The 22,500-nt window shown below is 43.4% G+C and overlaps 62 non-coding genes across 62 annotated transcripts; all 62 read right to left on the bottom strand.

Annotated features, from left to right (window-relative positions):
* Positions 1–135: 135 nt before the first annotated feature.
* On the bottom strand, positions 136–254 carry LOC145884489 (5S ribosomal RNA). Its single transcript, XR_014396067.1, has one exon. It is a non-coding gene; the product is annotated as a 5S ribosomal RNA (ribosomal RNA).
* Positions 255–393: 139 nt separating this feature from the next.
* LOC145855764 (5S ribosomal RNA) lies at positions 394–512 on the bottom strand. The gene has a single exon (XR_014376652.1). It is a non-coding gene; the product is annotated as a 5S ribosomal RNA (ribosomal RNA).
* A 139-nt stretch (positions 513–651) lies between these two features.
* On the bottom strand, positions 652–770 carry LOC145855766 (5S ribosomal RNA). Its single transcript, XR_014376654.1, has one exon. It is a non-coding gene; the product is annotated as a 5S ribosomal RNA (ribosomal RNA).
* A 139-nt stretch (positions 771–909) lies between these two features.
* On the bottom strand, positions 910–1,028 carry LOC145881770 (5S ribosomal RNA). The gene has a single exon (XR_014393340.1). It is a non-coding gene; the product is annotated as a 5S ribosomal RNA (ribosomal RNA).
* Positions 1,029–1,437: 409 nt separating this feature from the next.
* On the bottom strand, positions 1,438–1,556 carry LOC145855767 (5S ribosomal RNA). The gene has a single exon (XR_014376655.1). It is a non-coding gene; the product is annotated as a 5S ribosomal RNA (ribosomal RNA).
* A 139-nt stretch (positions 1,557–1,695) lies between these two features.
* LOC145855768 (5S ribosomal RNA) lies at positions 1,696–1,814 on the bottom strand. Its single transcript, XR_014376656.1, has one exon. It is a non-coding gene; the product is annotated as a 5S ribosomal RNA (ribosomal RNA).
* Positions 1,815–2,222: 408 nt separating this feature from the next.
* Positions 2,223–2,341, bottom strand: LOC145881998 (5S ribosomal RNA). Its single transcript, XR_014393565.1, has one exon. It is a non-coding gene; the product is annotated as a 5S ribosomal RNA (ribosomal RNA).
* A 139-nt stretch (positions 2,342–2,480) lies between these two features.
* On the bottom strand, positions 2,481–2,599 carry LOC145855769 (5S ribosomal RNA). Its single transcript, XR_014376657.1, has one exon. It is a non-coding gene; the product is annotated as a 5S ribosomal RNA (ribosomal RNA).
* Positions 2,600–2,738: 139 nt separating this feature from the next.
* On the bottom strand, positions 2,739–2,857 carry LOC145855770 (5S ribosomal RNA). The gene has a single exon (XR_014376658.1). It is a non-coding gene; the product is annotated as a 5S ribosomal RNA (ribosomal RNA).
* Positions 2,858–2,996: 139 nt separating this feature from the next.
* LOC145881771 (5S ribosomal RNA) lies at positions 2,997–3,115 on the bottom strand. Its single transcript, XR_014393341.1, has one exon. It is a non-coding gene; the product is annotated as a 5S ribosomal RNA (ribosomal RNA).
* A 409-nt stretch (positions 3,116–3,524) lies between these two features.
* Positions 3,525–3,643, bottom strand: LOC145884491 (5S ribosomal RNA). Its single transcript, XR_014396069.1, has one exon. It is a non-coding gene; the product is annotated as a 5S ribosomal RNA (ribosomal RNA).
* A 139-nt stretch (positions 3,644–3,782) lies between these two features.
* Positions 3,783–3,901, bottom strand: LOC145855771 (5S ribosomal RNA). Its single transcript, XR_014376659.1, has one exon. It is a non-coding gene; the product is annotated as a 5S ribosomal RNA (ribosomal RNA).
* Positions 3,902–4,040: 139 nt separating this feature from the next.
* On the bottom strand, positions 4,041–4,159 carry LOC145881772 (5S ribosomal RNA). Its single transcript, XR_014393342.1, has one exon. It is a non-coding gene; the product is annotated as a 5S ribosomal RNA (ribosomal RNA).
* Positions 4,160–4,568: 409 nt separating this feature from the next.
* LOC145884492 (5S ribosomal RNA) lies at positions 4,569–4,687 on the bottom strand. Its single transcript, XR_014396070.1, has one exon. It is a non-coding gene; the product is annotated as a 5S ribosomal RNA (ribosomal RNA).
* A 139-nt stretch (positions 4,688–4,826) lies between these two features.
* On the bottom strand, positions 4,827–4,945 carry LOC145855772 (5S ribosomal RNA). Its single transcript, XR_014376660.1, has one exon. It is a non-coding gene; the product is annotated as a 5S ribosomal RNA (ribosomal RNA).
* Positions 4,946–5,084: 139 nt separating this feature from the next.
* LOC145884493 (5S ribosomal RNA) lies at positions 5,085–5,203 on the bottom strand. The gene has a single exon (XR_014396071.1). It is a non-coding gene; the product is annotated as a 5S ribosomal RNA (ribosomal RNA).
* A 139-nt stretch (positions 5,204–5,342) lies between these two features.
* LOC145855773 (5S ribosomal RNA) lies at positions 5,343–5,461 on the bottom strand. The gene has a single exon (XR_014376661.1). It is a non-coding gene; the product is annotated as a 5S ribosomal RNA (ribosomal RNA).
* A 139-nt stretch (positions 5,462–5,600) lies between these two features.
* Positions 5,601–5,719, bottom strand: LOC145881773 (5S ribosomal RNA). The gene has a single exon (XR_014393343.1). It is a non-coding gene; the product is annotated as a 5S ribosomal RNA (ribosomal RNA).
* Positions 5,720–6,128: 409 nt separating this feature from the next.
* LOC145855774 (5S ribosomal RNA) lies at positions 6,129–6,247 on the bottom strand. The gene has a single exon (XR_014376662.1). It is a non-coding gene; the product is annotated as a 5S ribosomal RNA (ribosomal RNA).
* A 139-nt stretch (positions 6,248–6,386) lies between these two features.
* On the bottom strand, positions 6,387–6,505 carry LOC145855775 (5S ribosomal RNA). Its single transcript, XR_014376663.1, has one exon. It is a non-coding gene; the product is annotated as a 5S ribosomal RNA (ribosomal RNA).
* Positions 6,506–6,913: 408 nt separating this feature from the next.
* Positions 6,914–7,032, bottom strand: LOC145884494 (5S ribosomal RNA). The gene has a single exon (XR_014396072.1). It is a non-coding gene; the product is annotated as a 5S ribosomal RNA (ribosomal RNA).
* A 139-nt stretch (positions 7,033–7,171) lies between these two features.
* On the bottom strand, positions 7,172–7,290 carry LOC145855777 (5S ribosomal RNA). The gene has a single exon (XR_014376665.1). It is a non-coding gene; the product is annotated as a 5S ribosomal RNA (ribosomal RNA).
* A 139-nt stretch (positions 7,291–7,429) lies between these two features.
* Positions 7,430–7,548, bottom strand: LOC145884720 (5S ribosomal RNA). Its single transcript, XR_014396299.1, has one exon. It is a non-coding gene; the product is annotated as a 5S ribosomal RNA (ribosomal RNA).
* A 139-nt stretch (positions 7,549–7,687) lies between these two features.
* On the bottom strand, positions 7,688–7,806 carry LOC145881774 (5S ribosomal RNA). The gene has a single exon (XR_014393344.1). It is a non-coding gene; the product is annotated as a 5S ribosomal RNA (ribosomal RNA).
* Positions 7,807–8,215: 409 nt separating this feature from the next.
* LOC145884495 (5S ribosomal RNA) lies at positions 8,216–8,334 on the bottom strand. The gene has a single exon (XR_014396073.1). It is a non-coding gene; the product is annotated as a 5S ribosomal RNA (ribosomal RNA).
* Positions 8,335–8,473: 139 nt separating this feature from the next.
* On the bottom strand, positions 8,474–8,592 carry LOC145855778 (5S ribosomal RNA). Its single transcript, XR_014376666.1, has one exon. It is a non-coding gene; the product is annotated as a 5S ribosomal RNA (ribosomal RNA).
* Positions 8,593–9,001: 409 nt separating this feature from the next.
* On the bottom strand, positions 9,002–9,120 carry LOC145855779 (5S ribosomal RNA). The gene has a single exon (XR_014376667.1). It is a non-coding gene; the product is annotated as a 5S ribosomal RNA (ribosomal RNA).
* Positions 9,121–9,528: 408 nt separating this feature from the next.
* LOC145884497 (5S ribosomal RNA) lies at positions 9,529–9,647 on the bottom strand. The gene has a single exon (XR_014396075.1). It is a non-coding gene; the product is annotated as a 5S ribosomal RNA (ribosomal RNA).
* A 139-nt stretch (positions 9,648–9,786) lies between these two features.
* LOC145855780 (5S ribosomal RNA) lies at positions 9,787–9,905 on the bottom strand. The gene has a single exon (XR_014376668.1). It is a non-coding gene; the product is annotated as a 5S ribosomal RNA (ribosomal RNA).
* A 139-nt stretch (positions 9,906–10,044) lies between these two features.
* On the bottom strand, positions 10,045–10,163 carry LOC145855781 (5S ribosomal RNA). The gene has a single exon (XR_014376669.1). It is a non-coding gene; the product is annotated as a 5S ribosomal RNA (ribosomal RNA).
* Positions 10,164–10,302: 139 nt separating this feature from the next.
* LOC145881775 (5S ribosomal RNA) lies at positions 10,303–10,421 on the bottom strand. Its single transcript, XR_014393345.1, has one exon. It is a non-coding gene; the product is annotated as a 5S ribosomal RNA (ribosomal RNA).
* A 409-nt stretch (positions 10,422–10,830) lies between these two features.
* Positions 10,831–10,949, bottom strand: LOC145884498 (5S ribosomal RNA). Its single transcript, XR_014396076.1, has one exon. It is a non-coding gene; the product is annotated as a 5S ribosomal RNA (ribosomal RNA).
* Positions 10,950–11,088: 139 nt separating this feature from the next.
* Positions 11,089–11,207, bottom strand: LOC145855782 (5S ribosomal RNA). Its single transcript, XR_014376670.1, has one exon. It is a non-coding gene; the product is annotated as a 5S ribosomal RNA (ribosomal RNA).
* A 409-nt stretch (positions 11,208–11,616) lies between these two features.
* LOC145855783 (5S ribosomal RNA) lies at positions 11,617–11,735 on the bottom strand. The gene has a single exon (XR_014376671.1). It is a non-coding gene; the product is annotated as a 5S ribosomal RNA (ribosomal RNA).
* Positions 11,736–12,144: 409 nt separating this feature from the next.
* LOC145855784 (5S ribosomal RNA) lies at positions 12,145–12,263 on the bottom strand. The gene has a single exon (XR_014376672.1). It is a non-coding gene; the product is annotated as a 5S ribosomal RNA (ribosomal RNA).
* Positions 12,264–12,402: 139 nt separating this feature from the next.
* Positions 12,403–12,521, bottom strand: LOC145855785 (5S ribosomal RNA). Its single transcript, XR_014376673.1, has one exon. It is a non-coding gene; the product is annotated as a 5S ribosomal RNA (ribosomal RNA).
* Positions 12,522–12,930: 409 nt separating this feature from the next.
* On the bottom strand, positions 12,931–13,049 carry LOC145855786 (5S ribosomal RNA). Its single transcript, XR_014376674.1, has one exon. It is a non-coding gene; the product is annotated as a 5S ribosomal RNA (ribosomal RNA).
* Positions 13,050–13,188: 139 nt separating this feature from the next.
* Positions 13,189–13,307, bottom strand: LOC145855788 (5S ribosomal RNA). The gene has a single exon (XR_014376676.1). It is a non-coding gene; the product is annotated as a 5S ribosomal RNA (ribosomal RNA).
* Positions 13,308–13,716: 409 nt separating this feature from the next.
* LOC145855789 (5S ribosomal RNA) lies at positions 13,717–13,835 on the bottom strand. The gene has a single exon (XR_014376677.1). It is a non-coding gene; the product is annotated as a 5S ribosomal RNA (ribosomal RNA).
* A 139-nt stretch (positions 13,836–13,974) lies between these two features.
* LOC145882001 (5S ribosomal RNA) lies at positions 13,975–14,093 on the bottom strand. Its single transcript, XR_014393568.1, has one exon. It is a non-coding gene; the product is annotated as a 5S ribosomal RNA (ribosomal RNA).
* A 409-nt stretch (positions 14,094–14,502) lies between these two features.
* Positions 14,503–14,621, bottom strand: LOC145855790 (5S ribosomal RNA). Its single transcript, XR_014376678.1, has one exon. It is a non-coding gene; the product is annotated as a 5S ribosomal RNA (ribosomal RNA).
* A 139-nt stretch (positions 14,622–14,760) lies between these two features.
* Positions 14,761–14,879, bottom strand: LOC145855791 (5S ribosomal RNA). Its single transcript, XR_014376679.1, has one exon. It is a non-coding gene; the product is annotated as a 5S ribosomal RNA (ribosomal RNA).
* A 409-nt stretch (positions 14,880–15,288) lies between these two features.
* On the bottom strand, positions 15,289–15,407 carry LOC145884499 (5S ribosomal RNA). Its single transcript, XR_014396077.1, has one exon. It is a non-coding gene; the product is annotated as a 5S ribosomal RNA (ribosomal RNA).
* Positions 15,408–15,546: 139 nt separating this feature from the next.
* LOC145855792 (5S ribosomal RNA) lies at positions 15,547–15,665 on the bottom strand. The gene has a single exon (XR_014376680.1). It is a non-coding gene; the product is annotated as a 5S ribosomal RNA (ribosomal RNA).
* Positions 15,666–16,074: 409 nt separating this feature from the next.
* On the bottom strand, positions 16,075–16,193 carry LOC145855793 (5S ribosomal RNA). The gene has a single exon (XR_014376681.1). It is a non-coding gene; the product is annotated as a 5S ribosomal RNA (ribosomal RNA).
* Positions 16,194–16,332: 139 nt separating this feature from the next.
* LOC145855794 (5S ribosomal RNA) lies at positions 16,333–16,451 on the bottom strand. The gene has a single exon (XR_014376682.1). It is a non-coding gene; the product is annotated as a 5S ribosomal RNA (ribosomal RNA).
* A 409-nt stretch (positions 16,452–16,860) lies between these two features.
* LOC145855795 (5S ribosomal RNA) lies at positions 16,861–16,979 on the bottom strand. The gene has a single exon (XR_014376683.1). It is a non-coding gene; the product is annotated as a 5S ribosomal RNA (ribosomal RNA).
* Positions 16,980–17,118: 139 nt separating this feature from the next.
* LOC145855796 (5S ribosomal RNA) lies at positions 17,119–17,237 on the bottom strand. Its single transcript, XR_014376684.1, has one exon. It is a non-coding gene; the product is annotated as a 5S ribosomal RNA (ribosomal RNA).
* Positions 17,238–17,646: 409 nt separating this feature from the next.
* Positions 17,647–17,765, bottom strand: LOC145855797 (5S ribosomal RNA). Its single transcript, XR_014376685.1, has one exon. It is a non-coding gene; the product is annotated as a 5S ribosomal RNA (ribosomal RNA).
* A 139-nt stretch (positions 17,766–17,904) lies between these two features.
* On the bottom strand, positions 17,905–18,023 carry LOC145855799 (5S ribosomal RNA). Its single transcript, XR_014376687.1, has one exon. It is a non-coding gene; the product is annotated as a 5S ribosomal RNA (ribosomal RNA).
* A 409-nt stretch (positions 18,024–18,432) lies between these two features.
* On the bottom strand, positions 18,433–18,551 carry LOC145884500 (5S ribosomal RNA). Its single transcript, XR_014396078.1, has one exon. It is a non-coding gene; the product is annotated as a 5S ribosomal RNA (ribosomal RNA).
* Positions 18,552–18,690: 139 nt separating this feature from the next.
* On the bottom strand, positions 18,691–18,809 carry LOC145855800 (5S ribosomal RNA). Its single transcript, XR_014376688.1, has one exon. It is a non-coding gene; the product is annotated as a 5S ribosomal RNA (ribosomal RNA).
* Positions 18,810–19,218: 409 nt separating this feature from the next.
* Positions 19,219–19,337, bottom strand: LOC145855801 (5S ribosomal RNA). The gene has a single exon (XR_014376689.1). It is a non-coding gene; the product is annotated as a 5S ribosomal RNA (ribosomal RNA).
* A 139-nt stretch (positions 19,338–19,476) lies between these two features.
* Positions 19,477–19,595, bottom strand: LOC145881776 (5S ribosomal RNA). The gene has a single exon (XR_014393346.1). It is a non-coding gene; the product is annotated as a 5S ribosomal RNA (ribosomal RNA).
* Positions 19,596–20,004: 409 nt separating this feature from the next.
* LOC145855802 (5S ribosomal RNA) lies at positions 20,005–20,123 on the bottom strand. The gene has a single exon (XR_014376690.1). It is a non-coding gene; the product is annotated as a 5S ribosomal RNA (ribosomal RNA).
* Positions 20,124–20,262: 139 nt separating this feature from the next.
* LOC145855803 (5S ribosomal RNA) lies at positions 20,263–20,381 on the bottom strand. The gene has a single exon (XR_014376691.1). It is a non-coding gene; the product is annotated as a 5S ribosomal RNA (ribosomal RNA).
* A 139-nt stretch (positions 20,382–20,520) lies between these two features.
* On the bottom strand, positions 20,521–20,639 carry LOC145881777 (5S ribosomal RNA). The gene has a single exon (XR_014393347.1). It is a non-coding gene; the product is annotated as a 5S ribosomal RNA (ribosomal RNA).
* Positions 20,640–21,048: 409 nt separating this feature from the next.
* Positions 21,049–21,167, bottom strand: LOC145884501 (5S ribosomal RNA). The gene has a single exon (XR_014396079.1). It is a non-coding gene; the product is annotated as a 5S ribosomal RNA (ribosomal RNA).
* Positions 21,168–21,306: 139 nt separating this feature from the next.
* LOC145855804 (5S ribosomal RNA) lies at positions 21,307–21,425 on the bottom strand. Its single transcript, XR_014376692.1, has one exon. It is a non-coding gene; the product is annotated as a 5S ribosomal RNA (ribosomal RNA).
* A 409-nt stretch (positions 21,426–21,834) lies between these two features.
* LOC145855805 (5S ribosomal RNA) lies at positions 21,835–21,953 on the bottom strand. Its single transcript, XR_014376693.1, has one exon. It is a non-coding gene; the product is annotated as a 5S ribosomal RNA (ribosomal RNA).
* Positions 21,954–22,092: 139 nt separating this feature from the next.
* On the bottom strand, positions 22,093–22,211 carry LOC145884165 (5S ribosomal RNA). Its single transcript, XR_014395744.1, has one exon. It is a non-coding gene; the product is annotated as a 5S ribosomal RNA (ribosomal RNA).
* Positions 22,212–22,350: 139 nt separating this feature from the next.
* On the bottom strand, positions 22,351–22,469 carry LOC145851339 (5S ribosomal RNA). Its single transcript, XR_014373190.1, has one exon. It is a non-coding gene; the product is annotated as a 5S ribosomal RNA (ribosomal RNA).
* Between the last annotated feature and the right edge of the window lie 31 nt (positions 22,470–22,500).

Raw genomic sequence — 22,500 nt, forward strand, 5'->3', positions numbered from 1 at the left:
GCTAATTGAAAACACAAGGAAATTTGATCCTATTAAAAAGGCAGGAAGCTGCATTTAGTCAATTCATCATTAAATGCTTACTACAAGGCAGTGTTGCTGATGAAATAGTGCAGGGGCACACCCTCGTGGACAAAATGCTTACAGCACCTGGTATTCCCAGGCGGTCTCCCATCCAAGTACTAACCAGGCCCGACCCTGCTTAGCTTCCAAGATCAGACGAGATCGGGCGTACCCAGGCTGGTATGGCCGTAAGCGAGAAACAATCTCTTGCTACAACATATATAGTCAAAGTGAATCTGATAAAACAGACATTTAGTCAATTCATCATTAAATGCTTAATACAAGGCAGTGTTGCTGATGAAATAGTGCAAGAGCACACCCTCGTGGACAAAATGCTTACAGCACCTGGTATTCCCAGGCGGTCTCCCATCCAAGTACTAACCAGGCCCGACCCTGCTTAGCTTCCGAGATCAGACGAGATCGGGCGTACCCAGGCTGGTATGGCCGTAAGCGAGAAACAATCTCTTGCTACAACATATATAGTCAAAGTGAATCTGATAAAACAGACATTTAGTCAATTCATCATTAAATGCTTAATACAAGGCAGTGTTGCTGATGAAATAGTGCAAGAGCACACCCTCGTGGACAAAATGCTTACAGCACCTGGTATTCCCAGGCGGTCTCCCATCCAAGTACTAACCAGGCCCGACCCTGCTTAGCTTCCGAGATCAGACGAGATCGGGCGTACCCAGGCTGGTATGGCCGTAAGCGAGAAACAATCTCTTGCTACAACATATATAGTCAAAGTGAGTCTGATAAAACAGACATTTAGTCAATTCATCATTAAATGCTTAATACAAGGCAGTGTTGCTGATGAAATAGTGCAAGAGCACACCCTCGTGGACAAAATGCTTACAGCACCTGGTATTCCCAGGCGGTCTCCCATCCAAGTACTAACCAGGCCCGACCCTGCTTAGCTTCCGAGATCAGACGAGATCGGGGGTACTCAGGCTGGTATGGCCGTAAGCGAGAAACAATCTCTTGCTACAACATATATAGTCAAAGTGTGTGTGATAAACAGACATTGCATTTTCACCAATTAGATAAGCAGCTTGAACTTTGTGTCACTGAAAAAGTAGAAGAAATTACAAACACTGTTCCCATCACTTTTTAGCACAGGTAGTTGGATAAAATACAAACTTTATTTCCTTTCATCATTTGAACAGGGCAAAGGAGCACAAAGCACACACAAGCTGCATTCAGCAACAATATTCTTGTTTGTCTTATAAATACAAGGCAGATGCTAATTGAAAACACAAGGAAATTTGATCCTATTAAAAAGGCAGGAAGCTGCATTTAGTCAATTCATCATTAAATGCTTACTACAAGGCAGTGTTGCTGATGAAATAGTGCAGGGGCACACCCTCGTGGACAAAATGCTTACAGCACCTGGTATTCCCAGGCGGTCTCCCATCCAAGTACTAACCAGGCCCGACCCTGCTTAGCTTCCGAGATCAGACGAGATCGGGCGTACCCAGGCTGGTATGGCCGTAAGCGAGAAACAATCTCTTGCTACAACATATATAGTCAAAGTGAGTCTGATAAAACAGACATTTAGTCAATTCATCATTAAATGCTTAATACAAGGCAGTGTTGCTGATGAAATAGTGCAAGAGCACACCCTCGTGGACAAAATGCTTACAGCACCTGGTATTCCCAGGCGGTCTCCCATCCAAGTACTAACCAGGCCCGACCCTGCTTAGCTTCCGAGATCAGACGAGATCGGGCGTACCCAGGCTGGTATGGCCGTAAGCGAGAAACAATCTCTTGCTACAACATATATAGTCAAAGTGAGTGTGATAAACAGACATTGCATTTTCACCAATTAGATAAGCAGCTTGAACTTTGTGTCACTGAAAAAGTAGAAGAAATTACAAACACTGTTCCCATCACTTTTTAGCACAGGTAGTTGGATAAAATACAAACTTTATTTCCTTTCATCATTTGAACAGGGCAAAGGAGCACAAAGCACACACAAGCTGCATTCAGCAACAATATTCTTGTTTGTCTTATAAATACAAGGCAGATGCTAATTGAAAACACAAGGAAATTTGACCTATTAAAAAGGCAGGAAGCTGCATTTAGTCAATTCATCATTAAATGCTTACTACAAGGCAGTGTTGCTGATGAAATAGTGCAGGGGCACACCCTCGTGGACAAAATGCTTACAGCACCTGGTATTCCCAGGCGGTCTCCCATCCAAGTACTAACCAGGCCCGACCCTGCTTAGCTTCCAAGATCAGACGAGATCGGGTGTACCCAGGCTGGTATGGCCGTAAGCGAGAAACAATCTCTTGCTACAACATATATAGTCAAAGTGAATCTGATAAAACAGACATTTAGTCAATTCATCATTAAATGCTTAATACAAGGCAGTGTTGCTGATGAAATAGTGCAAGAGCACACCCTCGTGGACAAAATGCTTACAGCACCTGGTATTCCCAGGCGGTCTCCCATCCAAGTACTAACCAGGCCCGACCCTGCTTAGCTTCCGAGATCAGACGAGATCGGGCGTACCCAGGCTGGTATGGCCGTAAGCGAGAAACCATCTCTTGCTACAACATATATAGTCAAAGTGAATCTGATAAAACAGACATTTAGTCAATTCATCATTAAATGCTTAATACAAGGCAGTGTTGCTGATGAAATAGTGCAAGAGCACACCCTCGTGGACAAAATGCTTACAGCACCTGGTATTCCCAGGCGGTCTCCCATCCAAGTACTAACCAGGCCCGACCCTGCTTAGCTTCCGAGATCAGACGAGATCGGGCGTACCCAGGCTGGTATGGCCGTAAGCGAGAAACAATCTCTTGCTACAACATATATAGTCAAAGTGAGTCTGATAAAACAGACATTTAGTCAATTCATCATTAAATGCTTAATACAAGGCAGTGTTGCTGATGAAATAGTGCAAGAGCACACCCTCGTGGACAAAATGCTTACAGCACCTGGTATTCCCAGGCGGTCTCCCATCCAAGTACTAACCAGGCCCGACCCTGCTTAGCTTCCGAGATCAGACGAGATCGGGGGTACTCAGGCTGGTATGGCCGTAAGCGAGAAACAATCTCTTGCTACAACATATATAGTCAAAGTGAGTGTGATAAACAGACATTGCATTTTCACCAATTAGATAAGCAGCTTGAACTTTGTGTCACTGAAAAAGTAGAAGAAATTACAAACACTGTTCCCATCACTTTTTAGCACAGGTAGTTGGATAAAATACAAACTTTATTTCCTTTCATCATTTGAACAGGGCAAAGGAGCACAAAGCACACACAAGCTGCATTCAGCAACAATATTCTTGTTTGTCTTATAAATACAAGGCAGATGCTAATTGAAAACACAAGGAAATTTGATCCTATTAAAAAGGCAGGAAGCTGCATTTAGTCAATTCATCATTAAATGCTTACTACAAGGCATTGTTGCTGATGAAATAGTGCAGGGGCACACCCTCGTGGACAAAATGCTTACAGCACCTGGTATTCCCAGGCGGTCTCCCATCCAAGTACTAACCAGGCCCGACCCTGCTTAGCTTCCAAGATCAGACGAGATCGGGCGTACCCAGGCTGGTATGGCCGTAAGCGAGAAACAATCTCTTGCTACAACATATATAGTCAAAGTGAATCTGATAAAACAGACATTTAGTCAATTCATCATTAAATGCTTAATACAAGGCAGTGTTGCTGATGAAATAGTGCAAGAGCACACCCTCGTGGACAAAATGCTTACAGCACCTGGTATTCCCAGGCGGTCTCCCATCCAAGTACTAACCAGGCCCGACCCTGCTTAGCTTCCGAGATCAGACGAGATCGGGCGTACCCAGGCTGGTATGGCCGTAAGCGAGAAACAATCTCTTGCTACAACATATATAGTCAAAGTGAGTCTGATAAAACAGACATTTAGTCAATTCATCATTAAATGCTTAATACAAGGCAGTGTTGCTGATGAAATAGTGCAAGAGCACACCCTCGTGGACAAAATGCTTACAGCACCTGGTATTCCCAGGCGGTCTCCCATCCAAGTACTAACCAGGCCCGACCCTGCTTAGCTTCCGAGATCAGACGAGATCGGGGGTACTCAGGCTGGTATGGCCGTAAGCGAGAAACAATCTCTTGCTACAACATATATAGTCAAAGTGAGTGTGATAAACAGACATTGCATTTTCACCAATTAGATAAGCAGCTTGAACTTTGTGTCACTGAAAAAGTAGAAGAAATTACAAACACTGTTCCCATCACTTTTTAGCACAGGTAGTTGGATAAAATACAAACTTTATTTCCTTTCATCATTTGAACAGGGCAAAGGAGCACAAAGCACACACAAGCTGCATTCAGCAACAATATTCTTGTTTGTCTTATAAATACAAGGCAGATGCTAATTGAAAACACAAGGAAATTTGATCCTATTAAAAAGGCAGGAAGCTGCATTTAGTCAATTCATCATTAAATGCTTACTACAAGGCATTGTTGCTGATGAAATAGTGCAGGGGCACACCCTCGTGGACAAAATGCTTACAGCACCTGGTATTCCCAGGCGGTCTCCCATCCAAGTACTAACCAGGCCCGACCCTGCTTAGCTTCCAAGATCAGACGAGATCGGGCGTACCCAGGCTGGTATGGCCGTAAGCGAGAAACAATCTCTTGCTACAACATATATAGTCAAAGTGAATCTGATAAAACAGACATTTAGTCAATTCATCATTAAATGCTTAATACAAGGCAGTGTTGCTGATGAAATAGTGCAAGAGCACACCCTCGTGGACAAAATGCTTACAGCACCTGGTATTCCCAGGCGGTCTCCCATCCAAGTACTAACCAGGCCCGACCCTGCTTAGCTTCCGAGATCAGACGAGATCGGGCGTACCCAGGCTGGTATGGCCGTAAGCGAGAAACAATCTCTTGCTACAACATATATAGTCAAAGTGAGTCTGATAAAACAGACATTTAGTCAATTCATCATTAAATGCTTAATACAAGGCAGTGTTGCTGATGAAATAGTGCAAGAGCACACCCTCGTGGACAAAATGCTTACAGCACCTGGTATTCCCAGGCGGTCTCCCATCCAAGTACTAACCAGGCCCGACCCTGCTTAGCTTCCAAGATCAGACGAGATCGGGCGTACCCAGGCTGGTATGGCCGTAAGCGAGAAACAATCTCTTGCTACAACATATATAGTCAAAGTGAATCTGATAAAACAGACATTTAGTCAATTCATCATTAAATGCTTAATACAAGGCAGTGTTGCTGATGAAATAGTGCAAGAGCACACCCTCGTGGACAAAATGCTTACAGCACCTGGTATTCCCAGGCGGTCTCCCATCCAAGTACTAACCAGGCCCGACCCTGCTTAGCTTCCGAGATCAGACGAGATCGGGCGTACCCAGGCTGGTATGGCCGTAAGCGAGAAACAATCTCTTGCTACAACATATATAGTCAAAGTGAGTCTGATAAAACAGACATTTAGTCAATTCATCATTAAATGCTTAATACAAGGCAGTGTTGCTGATGAAATAGTGCAAGAGCACACCCTCGTGGACAAAATGCTTACAGCACCTGGTATTCCCAGGCGGTCTCCCATCCAAGTACTAACCAGGCCCGACCCTGCTTAGCTTCCGAGATCAGACGAGATCGGGGGTACTCAGGCTGGTATGGCCGTAAGCGAGAAACAATCTCTTGCTACAACATATATAGTCAAAGTGAGTGTGATAAACAGACATTGCATTTTCACCAATTAGATAAGCAGCTTGAACTTTGTGTCACTGAAAAAGTAGAAGAAATTACAAACACTGTTCCCATCACTTTTTAGCACAGGTAGTTGGATAAAATACAAACTTTATTTCCTTTCATCATTTGAACAGGGCAAAGGAGCACAAAGCACACACAAGCTGCATTCAGCAACAATATTCTTGTTTGTCTTATAAATACAAGGCAGATGCTAATTGAAAACACAAGGAAATTTGATCCTATTAAAAAGGCAGGAAGCTGCATTTAGTCAATTCATCATTAAATGCTTACTACAAGGCAGTGTTGCTGATGAAATAGTGCAGGGGCACACCCTCGTGGACAAAATGCTTACAGCACCTGGTATTCCCAGGCGGTCTCCCATCCAAGTACTAACCAGGCCCGACCCTGCTTAGCTTCCGAGATCAGACGAGATCGGGCGTACCCAGGCTGGTATGGCCGTAAGCGAGAAACAATCTCTTGCTACAACATATATAGTCAAAGTGAGTCTGATAAAACAGACATTTAGTCAATTCATCATTAAATGCTTAATACAAGGCAGTGTTGCTGATGAAATAGTGCAAGAGCACACCCTCGTGGACAAAATGCTTACAGCACCTGGTATTCCCAGGCGGTCTCCCATCCAAGTACTAACCAGGCCCGACCCTGCTTAGCTTCCGAGATCAGACGAGATCGGGCGTACCCAGGCTGGTATGGCCGTAAGCGAGAAACAATCTCTTGCTACAACATATATAGTCAAAGTGAGTGTGATAAACAGACATTGCATTTTCACCAATTAGATAAGCAGCTTGAACTTTGTGTCACTGAAAAAGTAGAAGAAATTACAAACACTGTTCCCATCACTTTTTAGCACAGGTAGTTGGATAAAATACAAACTTTATTTCCTTTCATCATTTGAACAGGGCAAAGGAGCACAAAGCACACACAAGCTGCATTCAGCAACAATATTCTTGTTTGTCTTATAAATACAAGGCAGATGCTAATTGAAAACACAAGGAAATTTGACCTATTAAAAAGGCAGGAAGCTGCATTTAGTCAATTCATCATTAAATGCTTACTACAAGGCAGTGTTGCTGATGAAATAGTGCAGGGGCACACCCTCGTGGACAAAATGCTTACAGCACCTGGTATTCCCAGGCGGTCTCCCATCCAAGTACTAACCAGGCCCGACCCTGCTTAGCTTCCAAGATCAGACGAGATCGGGCGTACCCAGGCTGGTATGGCCGTAAGCGAGAAACAATCTCTTGCTACAACATATATAGTCAAAGTGAATCTGATAAAACAGACATTTAGTCAATTCATCATTAAATGCTTAATACAAGGCAGTGTTGCTGATGAAATAGTGCAAGAGCACACCCTCGTGGACAAAATGCTTACAGCACCTGGTATTCCCAGGCGGTCTCCCATCCAAGTACTAACCAGGCCCGACCCTGCTTAGCTTCCGAGATCAGACGAGATCGGGCGTACCCAGGCTGGTATGGCCGTAAGCGAGAAACAATCTCTTGCTACAACATATATAGTCAAAGTGAATCTGATAAAACAGACATTTAGTCAATTCATCATTAAATGCTTAATACAAGGCAGTGTTGCTGATGAAATAGTGCAAGAGCACACCCTCGTGGACAAAATGCTTACAGCACCTGGTATTCCCAGGCGGTCTCCCATCCAAGTACTAACCAGGCCCGACCGTGCTTAGCTTCCGAGATCAGACGAGATCGGGCGTACCCAGGCTGGTATGGCCGTAAGCGAGAAACAATCTCTTGCTACAACATATATAGTCAAAGTGAGTCTGATAAAACAGACATTTAGTCAATTCATCATTAAATGCTTAATACAAGGCAGTGTTGCTGATGAAATAGTGCAAGAGCACACCCTCGTGGACAAAATGCTTACAGCACCTGGTATTCCCAGGCGGTCTCCCATCCAAGTACTAACCAGGCCCGACCCTGCTTAGCTTCCGAGATCAGACGAGATCGGGGGTACTCAGGCTGGTATGGCCGTAAGCGAGAAACAATCTCTTGCTACAACATATATAGTCAAAGTGAGTGTGATAAACAGACATTGCATTTTCACCAATTAGATAAGCAGCTTGAACTTTGTGTCACTGAAAAAGTAGAAGAAATTACAAACACTGTTCCCATCACTTTTTAGCACAGGTAGTTGGATAAAATACAAACTTTATTTCCTTTCATCATTTGAACAGGGCAAAGGAGCACAAAGCACACACAAGCTGCATTCAGCAACAATATTCTTGTTTGTCTTATAAATACAAGGCAGATGCTAATTGAAAACACAAGGAAATTTGATCCTATTAAAAAGGCAGGAAGCTGCATTTAGTCAATTCATCATTAAATGCTTACTACAAGGCATTGTTGCTGATGAAATAGTGCAGGGGCACACCCTCGTGGACAAAATGCTTACAGCACCTGGTATTCCCAGGCGGTCTCCCATCCAAGTACTAACCAGGCCCGACCCTGCTTAGCTTCCAAGATCAGACGAGATCGGGCGTACCCAGGCTGGTATGGCCGTAAGCGAGAAACAATCTCTTGCTACAACATATATAGTCAAAGTGAATCTGATAAAACAGACATTTAGTCAATTCATCATTAAATGCTTAATACAAGGCAGTGTTGCTGATGAAATAGTGCAAGAGCACACCCTCGTGGACAAAATGCTTACAGCACCTGGTATTCCCAGGCGGTCTCCCATCCAAGTACTAACCAGGCCCGACCCTGCTTAGCTTCCGAGATCAGACGAGATCGGGCGTACCCAGGCTGGTATGGCCGTAAGCGAGAAACAATCTCTTGCTACAACATATATAGTCAAAGTGAGTGTGATAAACAGACATTGCATTTTCACCAATTAGATAAGCAGCTTGAACTTTGTGTCACTGAAAAAGTAGAAGAAATTACAAACACTGTTCCCATCACTTTTTAGCACAGGTAGTTCGATAAAATACAAACTTTATTTCCTTTCATCATTTGAACAGGGCAAAGGAGCACAAAGCACACACAAGCTGCATTCAGCAACAATATTCTTGTTTGTCTTATAAATACAAGGCAGATGCTAATTGAAAACACAAGGAAATTTGATCCTATTAAAAAGGCAGGAAGCTGCATTTAGTCAATTCATCATTAAATGCTTACTACAAGGCATTGTTGCTGATGAAATAGTGCAGGGGCACACCCTCGTGGACAAAATGCTTACAGCACCTGGTATTCCCAGGCGGTCTCCCATCCAAGTACTAACCAGGCCCGACCCTGCTTAGCTTCCGAGATCAGACGAGATCGGGCGTACCCAGGCTGGTATGGCCGTAAGCGAGAAACAATCTCTTGCTACAACATATATAGTCAAAGTGAGTGTGATAAACAGACATTGCATTTTCACCAATTAGATAAGCAGCTTGAACTTTGTGTCACTGAAAAAGTAGAAGAAATTACAAACACTGTTCCCATCACTTTTTAGCACAGGTAGTTGGATAAAATACAAACTTTATTTCCTTTCATCATTTGAACAGGGCAAAGGAGCACAAAGCACACACAAGCTGCATTCAGCAACAATATTCTTGTTTGTCTTATAAATACAAGGCAGATGCTAATTGAAAACACAAGGAAATTTGACCTATTAAAAAGGCAGGAAGCTGCATTTAGTCAATTCATCATTAAATGCTTACTACAAGGCAGTGTTGCTGATGAAATAGTGCAGGGGCACACCCTCGTGGACAAAATGCTTACAGCACCTGGTATTCCCAGGCGGTCTCCCATCCAAGTACTAACCAGGCCCGACCCTGCTTAGCTTCCAAGATCAGACGAGATCGGGCGTACCCAGGCTGGTATGGCCGTAAGCGAGAAACAATCTCTTGCTACAACATATATAGTCAAAGTGAATCTGATAAAACAGACATTTAGTCAATTCATCATTAAATGCTTAATACAAGGCAGTGTTGCTGATGAAATAGTGCAAGAGCACACCCTCGTGGACAAAATGCTTACAGCACCTGGTATTCCCAGGCGGTCTCCCATCCAAGTACTAACCAGGCCCGACCCTGCTTAGCTTCCGAGATCAGACGAGATCGGGCGTACCCAGGCTGGTATGGCCGTAAGCGAGAAACAATCTCTTGCTACAACATATATAGTCAAAGTGAATCTGATAAAACAGACATTTAGTCAATTCATCATTAAATGCTTAATACAAGGCAGTGTTGCTGATGAAATAGTGCAAGAGCACACCCTCGTGGACAAAATGCTTACAGCACCTGGTATTCCCAGGCGGTCTCCCATCCAAGTACTAACCAGGCCCGACCCTGCTTAGCTTCCGAGATCAGACGAGATCGGGCGTACCCAGGCTGGTATGGCCGTAAGCGAGAAACAATCTCTTGCTACAACATATATAGTCAAAGTGAGTCTGATAAAACAGACATTTAGTCAATTCATCATTAAATGCTTAATACAAGGCAGTGTTGCTGATGAAATAGTGCAAGAGCACACCCTCGTGGACAAAATGCTTACAGCACCTGGTATTCCCAGGCGGTCTCCCATCCAAGTACTAACCAGGCCCGACCCTGCTTAGCTTCCGAGATCAGACGAGATCGGGGGTACTCAGGCTGGTATGGCCGTAAGCGAGAAACAATCTCTTGCTACAACATATATAGTCAAAGTGAGTGTGATAAACAGACATTGCATTTTCACCAATTAGATAAGCAGCTTGAACTTTGTGTCACTGAAAAAGTAGAAGAAATTACAAACACTGTTCCCATCACTTTTTAGCACAGGTAGTTGGATAAAATACAAACTTTATTTCCTTTCATCATTTGAACAGGGCAAAGGAGCACAAAGCACACACAAGCTGCATTCAGCAACAATATTCTTGTTTGTCTTATAAATACAAGGCAGATGCTAATTGAAAACACAAGGAAATTTGATCCTATTAAAAAGGCAGGAAGCTGCATTTAGTCAATTCATCATTAAATGCTTACTACAAGGCATTGTTGCTGATGAAATAGTGCAGGGGCACACCCTCGTGGACAAAATGCTTACAGCACCTGGTATTCCCAGGCGGTCTCCCATCCAAGTACTAACCAGGCCCGACCCTGCTTAGCTTCCAAGATCAGACGAGATCGGGCGTACCCAGGCTGGTATGGCCGTAAGCGAGAAACAATCTCTTGCTACAACATATATAGTCAAAGTGAATCTGATAAAACAGACATTTAGTCAATTCATCATTAAATGCTTAATACAAGGCAGTGTTGCTGATGAAATAGTGCAAGAGCACACCCTCGTGGACAAAATGCTTACAGCACCTGGTATTCCCAGGCGGTCTCCCATCCAAGTACTAACCAGGCCCGACCCTGCTTAGCTTCCGAGATCAGACGAGATCGGGCGTACCCAGGCTGGTATGGCCGTAAGCGAGAAACAATCTCTTGCTACAACATATATAGTCAAAGTGAGTGTGATAAACAGACATTGCATTTTCACCAATTAGATAAGCAGCTTGAACTTTGTGTCACTGAAAAAGTAGAAGAAATTACAAACACTGTTCCCATCACTTTTTAGCACAGGTAGTTGGATAAAATACAAACTTTATTTCCTTTCATCATTTGAACAGGGCAAAGGAGCACAAAGCACACACAAGCTGCATTCAGCAACAATATTCTTGTTTGTCTTATAAATACAAGGCAGATGCTAATTGAAAACACAAGGAAATTTGATCCTATTAAAAAGGCAGGAAGCTGCATTTAGTCAATTCATCATTAAATGCTTACTACAAGGCAGTGTTGCTGATGAAATAGTGCAGGGGCACACCCTCGTGGACAAAATGCTTACAGCACCTGGTATTCCCAGGCGGTCTCCCATCCAAGTACTAACCAGGCCCGACCCTGCTTAGCTTCCGAGATCAGACGAGATCGGGCGTACCCAGGCTGGTATGGCCGTAAGCGAGAAACAATCTCTTGCTACAACATATATAGTCAAAGTGAGTGTGATAAACAGACATTGCATTTTCACCAATTAGATAAGCAGCTTGAACTTTGTGTCACTGAAAAAGTAGAAGAAATTACAAACACTGTTCCCATCACTTTTTAGCACAGGTAGTTGGATAAAATACAAACTTTATTTCCTTTCATCATTTGAACAGGGCAAAGGAGCACAAAGCACACACAAGCTGCATTCAGCAACAATATTCTTGTTTGTCTTATAAATACAAGGCAGATGCTAATTGAAAACACAAGGAAATTTGATCCTATTAAAAAGGCAGGAAGCTGCATTTAGTCAATTCATCATTAAATGCTTACTACAAGGCAGTGTTGCTGATGAAATAGTGCAGGGGCACACCCTCGTGGACAAAATGCTTACAGCACCTGGTATTCCCAGGCGGTCTCCCATCCAAGTACTAACCAGGCCCGACCCTGCTTAGCTTCCGAGATCAGACGAGATCGGGCGTACCCAGGCTGGTATGGCCGTAAGCGAGAAACAATCTCTTGCTACAACATATATAGTCAAAGTGAATCTGATAAAACAGACATTTAGTCAATTCATCATTAAATGCTTAATACAAGGCAGTGTTGCTGATGAAATAGTGCAAGAGCACACCCTCGTGGACAAAATGCTTACAGCACCTGGTATTCCCAGGCGGTCTCCCATCCAAGTACTAACCAGGCCCGACCCTGCTTAGCTTCCGAGATCAGACGAGATCGGGCGTACCCAGGCTGGTATGGCCGTAAGCGAGAAACAATCTCTTGCTACAACATATATAGTCAAAGTGAGTGTGATAAACAGACATTGCATTTTCACCAATTAGATAAGCAGCTTGAACTTTGTGTCACTGAAAAAGTAGAAGAAATTACAAACACTGTTCCCATCACTTTTTAGCACAGGTAGTTGGATAAAATACAAACTTTATTTCCTTTCATCATTTGAACAGGGCAAAGGAGCACAAAGCACACACAAGCTGCATTCAGCAACAATATTCTTGTTTGTCTTATAAATACAAGGCAGATGCTAATTGAAAACACAAGGAAATTTGATCCTATTAAAAAGGCAGGAAGCTGCATTTAGTCAATTCATCATTAAATGCTTACTACAAGGCAGTGTTGCTGATGAAATAGTGCAGGGGCACACCCTCGTGGACAAAATGCTTACAGCACCTGGTATTCCCAGGCGGTCTCCCATCCAAGTACTAACCAGGCCCGACCCTGCTTAGCTTCCGAGATCAGACGAGATCGGGCGTACCCAGGCTGGTATGGCCGTAAGCGAGAAACAATCTCTTGCTACAACATATATAGTCAAAGTGAATCTGATAAAACAGACATTTAGTCAATTCATCATTAAATGCTTAATACAAGGCAGTGTTGCTGATGAAATAGTGCAAGAGCACACCCTCGTGGACAAAATGCTTACAGCACCTGGTATTCCCAGGCGGTCTCCCATCCAAGTACTAACCAGGCCCGACCCTGCTTAGCTTCCGAGATCAGACGAGATCGGGCGTACCCAGGCTGGTATGGCCGTAAGCGAGAAACAATCTCTTGCTACAACATATATAGTCAAAGTGAGTGTGATAAACAGACATTGCATTTTCACCAATTAGATAAGCAGCTTGAACTTTGTGTCACTGAAAAAGTAGAAGAAATTACAAACACTGTTCCCATCACTTTTTAGCACAGGTAGTTGGATAAAATACAAACTTTATTTCCTTTCATCATTTGAACAGGGCAAAGGAGCACAAAGCACACACAAGCTGCATTCAGCAACAATATTCTTGTTTGTCTTATAAATACAAGGCAGATGCTAATTGAAAACACAAGGAAATTTGATCCTATTAAAAAGGCAGGAAGCTGCATTTAGTCAATTCATCATTAAATGCTTACTACAAGGCAGTGTTGCTGATGAAATAGTGCAGGGGCACACCCTCGTGGACAAAATGCTTACAGCACCTGGTATTCCCAGGCGGTCTCCCATCCAAGTACTAACCAGGCCCGACCCTGCTTAGCTTCCGAGATCAGACGAGATCGGGCGTACCCAGGCTGGTATGGCCGTAAGCGAGAAACAATCTCTTGCTACAACATATATAGTCAAAGTGAGTCTGATAAAACAGACATTTAGTCAATTCATCATTAAATGCTTAATACAAGGCAGTGTTGCTGATGAAATAGTGCAAGAGCACACCCTCGTGGACAAAATGCTTACAGCACCTGGCATTCCCAGGCGGTCTCCCATCCAAGTACTAACCAGGCCCGACCCTGCTTAGCTTCCGAGATCAGACGAGATCGGGCGTACCCAGGCTGGTATGGCCGTAAGCGAGAAAAAATCTCTTGCTACAACATATATAGTCAAAGTGAGTGTGATAAACAGACATTGCATTTTCACCAATTAGATAAGCAGCTTGAACTTTGTGTCACTGAAAAAGTAGAAGAAATTACAAACACTGTTCCCATCACTTTTTAGCACAGGTAGTTGGATAAAATACAAACTTTATTTCCTTTCATCATTTGAACAGGGCAAAGGAGCACAAAGCACACACAAGCTGCATTCAGCAACAATATTCTTGTTTGTCTTATAAATACAAGGCAGATGCTAATTGAAAACACAAGGAAATTTGATCCTATTAAAAAGGCAGGAAGCTGCATTTAGTCAATTCATCATTAAATGCTTACTACAAGGCAGTGTTGCTGATGAAATAGTGCAGGGGCACACCCTCGTGGACAAAATGCTTACAGCACCTGGTATTCCCAGGCGGTCTCCCATCCAAGTACTAACCAGGCCCGACCCTGCTTAGCTTCCGAGATCAGACGAGATCGGGCGTACCCAGGCTGGTATGGCCGTAAGCGAGAAACAATCTCTTGCTACAACATATATAGTCAAAGTGAATCTGATAAAACAGACATTTAGTCAATTCATCATTAAATGCTTAATACAAGGCAGTGTTGCTGATGAAATAGTGCAAGAGCACACCCTCGTGGACAAAATGCTTACAGCACCTGGTATTCCCAGGCGGTCTCCCATCCAAGTACTAACCAGGCCCGACCCTGCTTAGCTTCCGAGATCAGACGAGATCGGGCGTACCCAGGCTGGTATGGCCGTAAGCGAGAAACAATCTCTTGCTACAACATATATAGTCAAAGTGAGTGTGATAAACAGACATTGCATTTTCACCAATTAGATAAGCAGCTTGAACTTTGTGTCACTGAAAAAGTAGAAGAAATTACAAACACTGTTCCCATCACTTTTTAGCACAGGTAGTTGGATAAAATACAAACTTTATTTCCTTTCATCATTTGAACAGGGCAAAGGAGCACAAAGCACACACAAGCTGCATTCAGCAACAATATTCTTGTTTGTCTTATAAATACAAGGCAGATGCTAATTGAAAACACAAGGAAATTTGATCCTATTAAAAAGGCAGGAAGCTGCATTTAGTCAATTCATCATTAAATGCTTACTACAAGGCAGTGTTGCTGATGAAATAGTGCAGGGGCACACCCTCGTGGACAAAATGCTTACAGCACCTGGTATTCCCAGGCGGTCTCCCATCCAAGTACTAACCAGGCCCGACCCTGCTTAGCTTCCAAGATCAGACGAGATCGGGCGTACCCAGGCTGGTATGGCCGTAAGCGAGAAACAATCTCTTGCTACAACATATATAGTCAAAGTGAATCTGATAAAACAGACATTTAGTCAATTCATCATTAAATGCTTAATACAAGGCAGTGTTGCTGATGAAATAGTGCAAGAGCACACCCTCGTGGACAAAATGCTTACAGCACCTGGTATTCCCAGGCGGTCTCCCATCCAAGTACTAACCAGGCCCGACCCTGCTTAGCTTCCGAGATCAGACGAGATCGGGCGTACCCAGGCTGGTATGGCCGTAAGCGAGAAACAATCTCTTGCTACAACATATATAGTCAAAGTGAGTGTGATAAACAGACATTGCATTTTCACCAATAAGATAAGCAGCTTGAACTTTGTGTCACTGAAAAAGTAGAAGAAATTACAAACACTGTTCCCATCACTTTTTAGCACAGGTAGTTGGATAAAATACAAACTTTATTTCCTTTCATCATTTGAACAGGGCAAAGGAGCACAAAGCACACACAAGCTGCATTCAGCAACAATATTCTTGTTTGTCTTATAAATACAAGGCAGATGCTAATTGAAAACACAAGGAAATTTGATCCTATTAAAAAGGCAGGAAGCTGCATTTAGTCAATTCATCATTAAATGCTTACTACAAGGCAGTGTTGCTGATGAAATAGTGCAGGGGCACACCCTCGTGGACAAAATGCTTACAGCACCTGGTATTCCCAGGCGGTCTCCCATCCAAGTACTAACCAGGCCCGACCCTGCTTAGCTTCCGAGATCAGACGAGATCGGGCGTACCCAGGCTGGTATGGCCGTAAGCGAGAAACAATCTCTTGCTACAACATATATAGTCAAAGTGAATCTGATAAAACAGACATTTAGTCAATTCATCATTAAATGCTTAATACAAGGCAGTGTTGCTGATGAAATAGTGCAAGAGCACACCCTCGTGGACAAAATGCTTACAGCACCTGGTATTCCCAGGCGGTCTCCCATCCAAGTACTAACCAGGCCCGACCCTGCTTAGCTTCCGAGATCAGACGAGATCGGGCGTACCCAGGCTGGTATGGCCGTAAGCGAGAAACAATCTCTTGCTACAACATATATAGTCAAAGTGAGTGTGATAAACAGACATTGCATTTTCACCAATTAGATAAGCAGCTTGAACTTTGTGTCACTGAAAAAGTAGAAGAAATTACAAACACTGTTCCCATCACTTTTTAGCACAGGTAGTTGGATAAAATACAAACTTTATTTCCTTTCATCATTTGAACAGGGCAAAGGAGCACAAAGCACACACAAGCTGCATTCAGCAACAATATTCTTGTTTGTCTTACAAATACAAGGCAGATGCTAATTGAAAACACAAGGAAATTTGATCCTATTAAAAAGGCAGGAAGCTGCATTTAGTCAATTCATCATTAAATGCTTACTACAAGGCAGTGTTGCTGATGAAATAGTGCAGGGGCACACCCTCGTGGACAAAATGCTTACAGCACCTGGTATTCCCAGGCGGTCTCCCATCCAAGTACTAACCAGGCCCGACCCTGCTTAGCTTCCGAGATCAGACGAGATCGGGCGTACCCAGGCTGGTATGGCCGTAAGCGAGAAACAATCTCTTGCTACAACATATATAGTCAAAGTGAATCTGATAAAACAGACATTTAGTCAATTCATCATTAAATGCTTAATACAAGGCAGTGTTGCTGATGAAATAGTGCAAGAGCACACCCTCGTGGACAAAATGCTTACAGCACCTGGTATTCCCAGGCGGTCTCCCATCCAAGTACTAACCAGGCCCGACCCTGCTTAGCTTCCGAGATCAGACGAGATCGGGCGTACCCAGGCTGGTATGGCCGTAAGCGAGAAACAATCTCTTGCTACAACATATATAGTCAAAGTGAGTGTGATAAACAGACATTGCATTTTCACCAATTAGATAAGCAGCTTGAACTTTGTGTCACTGAAAAAGTAGAAGAAATTACAAACACTGTTCCCATCACTTTTTAGCACAGGTAGTTGGATAAAATACAAACTTTATTTCCTTTCATCATTTGAACAGGGCAAAGGAGCACAAAGCACACACAAGCTGCATTCAGCAACAATATTCTTGTTTGTCTTATAAATACAAGGCAGATGCTAATTGAAAACACAAGGAAATTTGATCCTATTAAAAAGGCAGGAAGCTGCATTTAGTCAATTCATCATTAAATGCTTACTACAAGGCAGTGTTGCTGATGAAATAGTGCAGGGGCACACCCTCGTGGACAAAATGCTTACAGCACCTGGTATTCCCAGGCGGTCTCCCATCCAAGTACTAACCAGGCCCGACCCTGCTTAGCTTCCGAGATCAGACGAGATCGGGCGTACCCAGGCTGGTATGGCCGTAAGCGAGAAACAATCTCTTGCTACAACATATATAGTCAAAGTGAATCTGATAAAACAGACATTTAGTCAATTCATCATTAAATGCTTAATACAAGGCAGTGTTGCTGATGAAATAGTGCAAGAGCACACCCTCGTGGACAAAATGCTTACAGCACCTGGTATTCCCAGGCGGTCTCCCATCCAAGTACTAACCAGGCCCGACCCTGCTTAGCTTCCGAGATCAGACGAGATCGGGCGTACCCAGGCTGGTATGGCCGTAAGCGAGAAACAATCTCTTGCTACAACATATATAGTCAAAGTGAGTGTGATAAACAGACATTGCATTTTCACCAATTAGATAAGCAGCTTGAACTTTGTGTCACTGAAAAAGTAGAAGAAATTACAAACACTGTTCCCATCACTTTTTAGCACAGGTAGTTGGATAAAATACAAACTTTATTTCCTTTCATCATTTGAACAGGGCAAAGGAGCACAAAGCACACACAAGCTGCATTCAGCAACAATATTCTTGTTTGTCTTATAAATACAAGGCAGATGCTAATTGAAAACACAAGGAAATTTGATCCTATTAAAAAGGCAGGAAGCTGCATTTAGTCAATTCATCATTAAATGCTTACTACAAGGCAGTGTTGCTGATGAAATAGTGCAGGGGCACACCCTCGTGGACAAAATGCTTACAGCACCTGGTATTCCCAGGCGGTCTCCCATCCAAGTACTAACCAGGCCCGACCCTGCTTAGCTTCCAAGATCAGACGAGATCGGGCGTACCCAGGCTGGTATGGCCGTAAGCGAGAAACAATCTCTTGCTACAACATATATAGTCAAAGTGAATCTGATAAAACAGACATTTAGTCAATTCATCATTAAATGCTTAATACAAGGCAGTGTTGCTGATGAAATAGTGCAAGAGCACACCCTCGTGGACAAAATGCTTACAGCACCTGGTATTCCCAGGCGGTCTCCCATCCAAGTACTAACCAGGCCCGACCCTGCTTAGCTTCCGAGATCAGACGAGATCGGGCGTACCCAGGCTGGTATGGCCGTAAGCGAGAAACAATCTCTTGCTACAACATATATAGTCAAAGTGAGTGTGATAAACAGACATTGCATTTTCACCAATAAGATAAGCAGCTTGAACTTTGTGTCACTGAAAAAGTAGAAGAAATTACAAACACTGTTCCCATCACTTTTTAGCACAGGTAGTTGGATAAAATACAAACTTTATTTCCTTTCATCATTTGAACAGGGCAAAGGAGCACAAAGCACACACAAGCTGCATTCAGCAACAATATTCTTGTTTGTCTTATAAATACAAGGCAGATGCTAATTGAAAACACAAGGAAATTTGATCCTATTAAAAAGGCAGGAAGCTGCATTTAGTCAATTCATCATTAAATGCTTACTACAAGGCAGTGTTGCTGATGAAATAGTGCAGGGGCACACCCTCGTGGACAAAATGCTTACAGCACCTGGTATTCCCAGGCGGTCTCCCATCCAAGTACTAACCAGGCCCGACCCTGCTTAGCTTCCGAGATCAGACGAGATCGGGCGTACCCAGGCTGGTATGGCCGTAAGCGAGAAACAATCTCTTGCTACAACATATATAGTCAAAGTGAATCTGATAAAACAGACATTTAGTCAATTCATCATTAAATGCTTAATACAAGGCAGTGTTGCTGATGAAATAGTGCAAGAGCACACCCTCGTGGACAAAATGCTTACAGCACCTGGTATTCCCAGGCGGTCTCCCATCCAAGTACTAACCAGGCCCGACCCTGCTTAGCTTCCGAGATCAGACGAGATCGGGGGTACTCAGGCTGGTATGGCCGTAAGCGAGAAACAATCTCTTGCTACAACATATATAGTCAAAGTGAGTGTGATAAACAGACATTGCATTTTCACCAATTAGATAAGCAGCTTGAACTTTGTGTCACTGAAAAAGTAGAAGAAATTACAAACACTGTTCCCATCACTTTTTAGCACAGGTAGTTGGATAAAATACAAACTTTATTTCCTTTCATCATTTGAACAGGGCAAAGGAGCACAAAGCACACACAAGCTGCATTCAGCAACAATATTCTTGTTTGTCTTATAAATACAAGGCAGATGCTAATTGAAAACACAAGGAAATTTGATCCTATTAAAAAGGCAGGAAGCTGCATTTAGTCAATTCATCATTAAATGCTTACTACAAGGCAGTGTTGCTGATGAAATAGTGCAGGGGCACACCCTCGTGGACAAAATGCTTACAGCACCTGGTATTCCCAGGCGGTCTCCCATCCAAGTACTAACCAGGCCCGACCCTGCTTAGCTTCCGAGATCAGACGAGATCGGGCGTACCCAGGCTGGTATGGCCGTAAGCGAGAAACAATCTCTTGCTACAACATATATAGTCAAAGTGAATCTGATAAAACAGACATTTAGTCAATTCATCATTAAATGCTTAATACAAGGCAGTGTTGCTGATGAAATAGTGCAAGAGCACACCCTCGTGGACAAAATGCTTACAGCACCTGGTATTCCCAGGCGGTCTCCCATCCAAGTACTAACCAGGCCCGACCCTGCTTAGCTTCCGAGATCAGACGAGATCGGGCGTACCCAGGCTGGTATGGCCGTAAGCGAGAAACAATCTCTTGCTACAACATATATAGTCAAAGTGAGTCTGATAAAACAGACATTTAGTCAATTCATCATTAAATGCTTAATACAAGGCAGTGTTGCTGATGAAATAGTGCAAGAGCACACCCTCGTGGACAAAATGCTTACAGCACCTGGTATTCCCAGGCGGTCTCCCATCCAAGTACTAACCAGGCCCGACCCTGCTTAGCTTCCGAGATCAGACGAGATCGGGGGTACTCAGGCTGGTATGGCCGTAAGCGAGAAACAATCTCTTGCTACAACATATATAGTCAAAGTGAGTGTGATAAACAGACATTGCATTTTCACCAATTAGATAAGCAGCTTGAACTTTGTGTCACTGAAAAAGTAGAAGAAATTACAAACACTGTTCCCATCACTTTTTAGCACAGGTAGTTGGATAAAATACAAACTTTATTTCCTTTCATCATTTGAACAGGGCAAAGGAGCACAAAGCACACACAAGCTGCATTCAGCAACAATATTCTTGTTTGTCTTATAAATACAAGGCAGATGCTAATTGAAAACACAAGGAAATTTGATCCTATTAAAAAGGCAGGAAGCTGCATTTAGTCAATTCATCATTAAATGCTTACTACAAGGCAGTGTTGCTGATGAAATAGTGCAAGAGCACACCCTCGTGGACAAAATGCTTACAGCACCTGGTATTCCCAGGCGGTCTCCCATCCAAGTACTAACCAGGCCCGACCCTGCTTAGCTTCCAAGATCAGACGAGATCGGGCGTACCCAGGCTGGTATGGCCGTAAGCGAGAAACAATCTCTTGCTACAACATATATAGTCAAAGTGAATCTGATAAAACAGACATTTAGTCAATTCATCATTAAATGCTTAATACAAGGCAGTGTTGCTGATGAAATAGTGCAAGAGCACACCCTCGTGGACAAAATGCTTACAGCACCTGGTATTCCCAGGCGGTCTCCCATCCAAGTACTAACCAGGCCCGACCCTGCTTAGCTTCCGAGATCAGACGAGATCGGGCGTACCCAGGCTGGTATGGCCGTAAGCGAGAAACAATCTCTTGCTACAACATATATAGTCAAAGTGAGTGTGATAAACAGACATTGCATTTTCACCAATAAGATAAGCAGCTTGAACTTTGTGTCACTGAAAAAGTAGAAGAAATTACAAACACTGTTCCCATCACTTTTTAGCACAGGTAGTTGGATAAAATACAAACTTTATTTCCTTTCATCATTTGAACAGGGCAAAGGAGCACAAAGCACACACAAGCTGCATTCAGCAACAATATTCTTGTTTGTCTTATAAATACAAGGCAGATGCTAATTGAAAACACAAGGAAATTTGATCCTATTAAAAAGGCAGGAAGCTGCATTTAGTCAATTCATCATTAAATGCTTACTACAAGGCAGTGTTGCTGATGAAATAGTGCAGGGGCACACCCTCGTGGACAAAATGCTTACAGCACCTGGTATTCCCAGGCGGTCTCCCATCCAAGTACTAACCAGGCCCGACCCTGCTTAGCTTCCGAGATCAGACGAGATCGGGCGTACCCAGGCTGGTATGGCCGTAAGCGAGAAACAATCTCTTGCTACAACATATATAGTCAAAGTGAGTCTGATAAAACAGACATTTAGTCAATTCATCATTAAATGCTTAATACAAGGCAGTGTTGCTGATGAAATAGTGCAAGAGCACACCCTCGTGGACAAAATGCTTACAGCACCTGGTATTCCCAGGCGGTCTCCCATCCAAGTACTAACCAGGCCCGACCCTGCTTAGCTTTCGAGATCAGACGAGATCGGGCGTACCCAGGCTGGTATGGCCGTAAGCCAGAAACAATCTCTTGCTACAACATATATAGTCAAAGTGAGTCTGATAAAACAGACATTAAGTCAATTCATCATTAAATGCTTAATACAAGGCAGTGTTGCTGATGAAATAGTGCAAGAGCACACCCTCGTGGACAAAATGCTTACAGCACCTGGTATTCCCAGGGGGTCTCCCATCCAAGTACTAACCAGGCCCGACCCTGCTTCGCTTCCGAGATCAGACGAGATCGGGCGTACCGAGGCTGATATGGCCGTAAGCGAGAAACAATCTCTTGCTACAACATATATAG

This window comes from Salmo salar, chromosome 08 (genome assembly GCF_965601325.2).
Source record: "Salmo salar chromosome 08, fSalSal1, whole genome shotgun sequence".
NCBI lineage: Eukaryota > Metazoa > Chordata > Actinopteri > Salmoniformes > Salmonidae > Salmo > Salmo salar.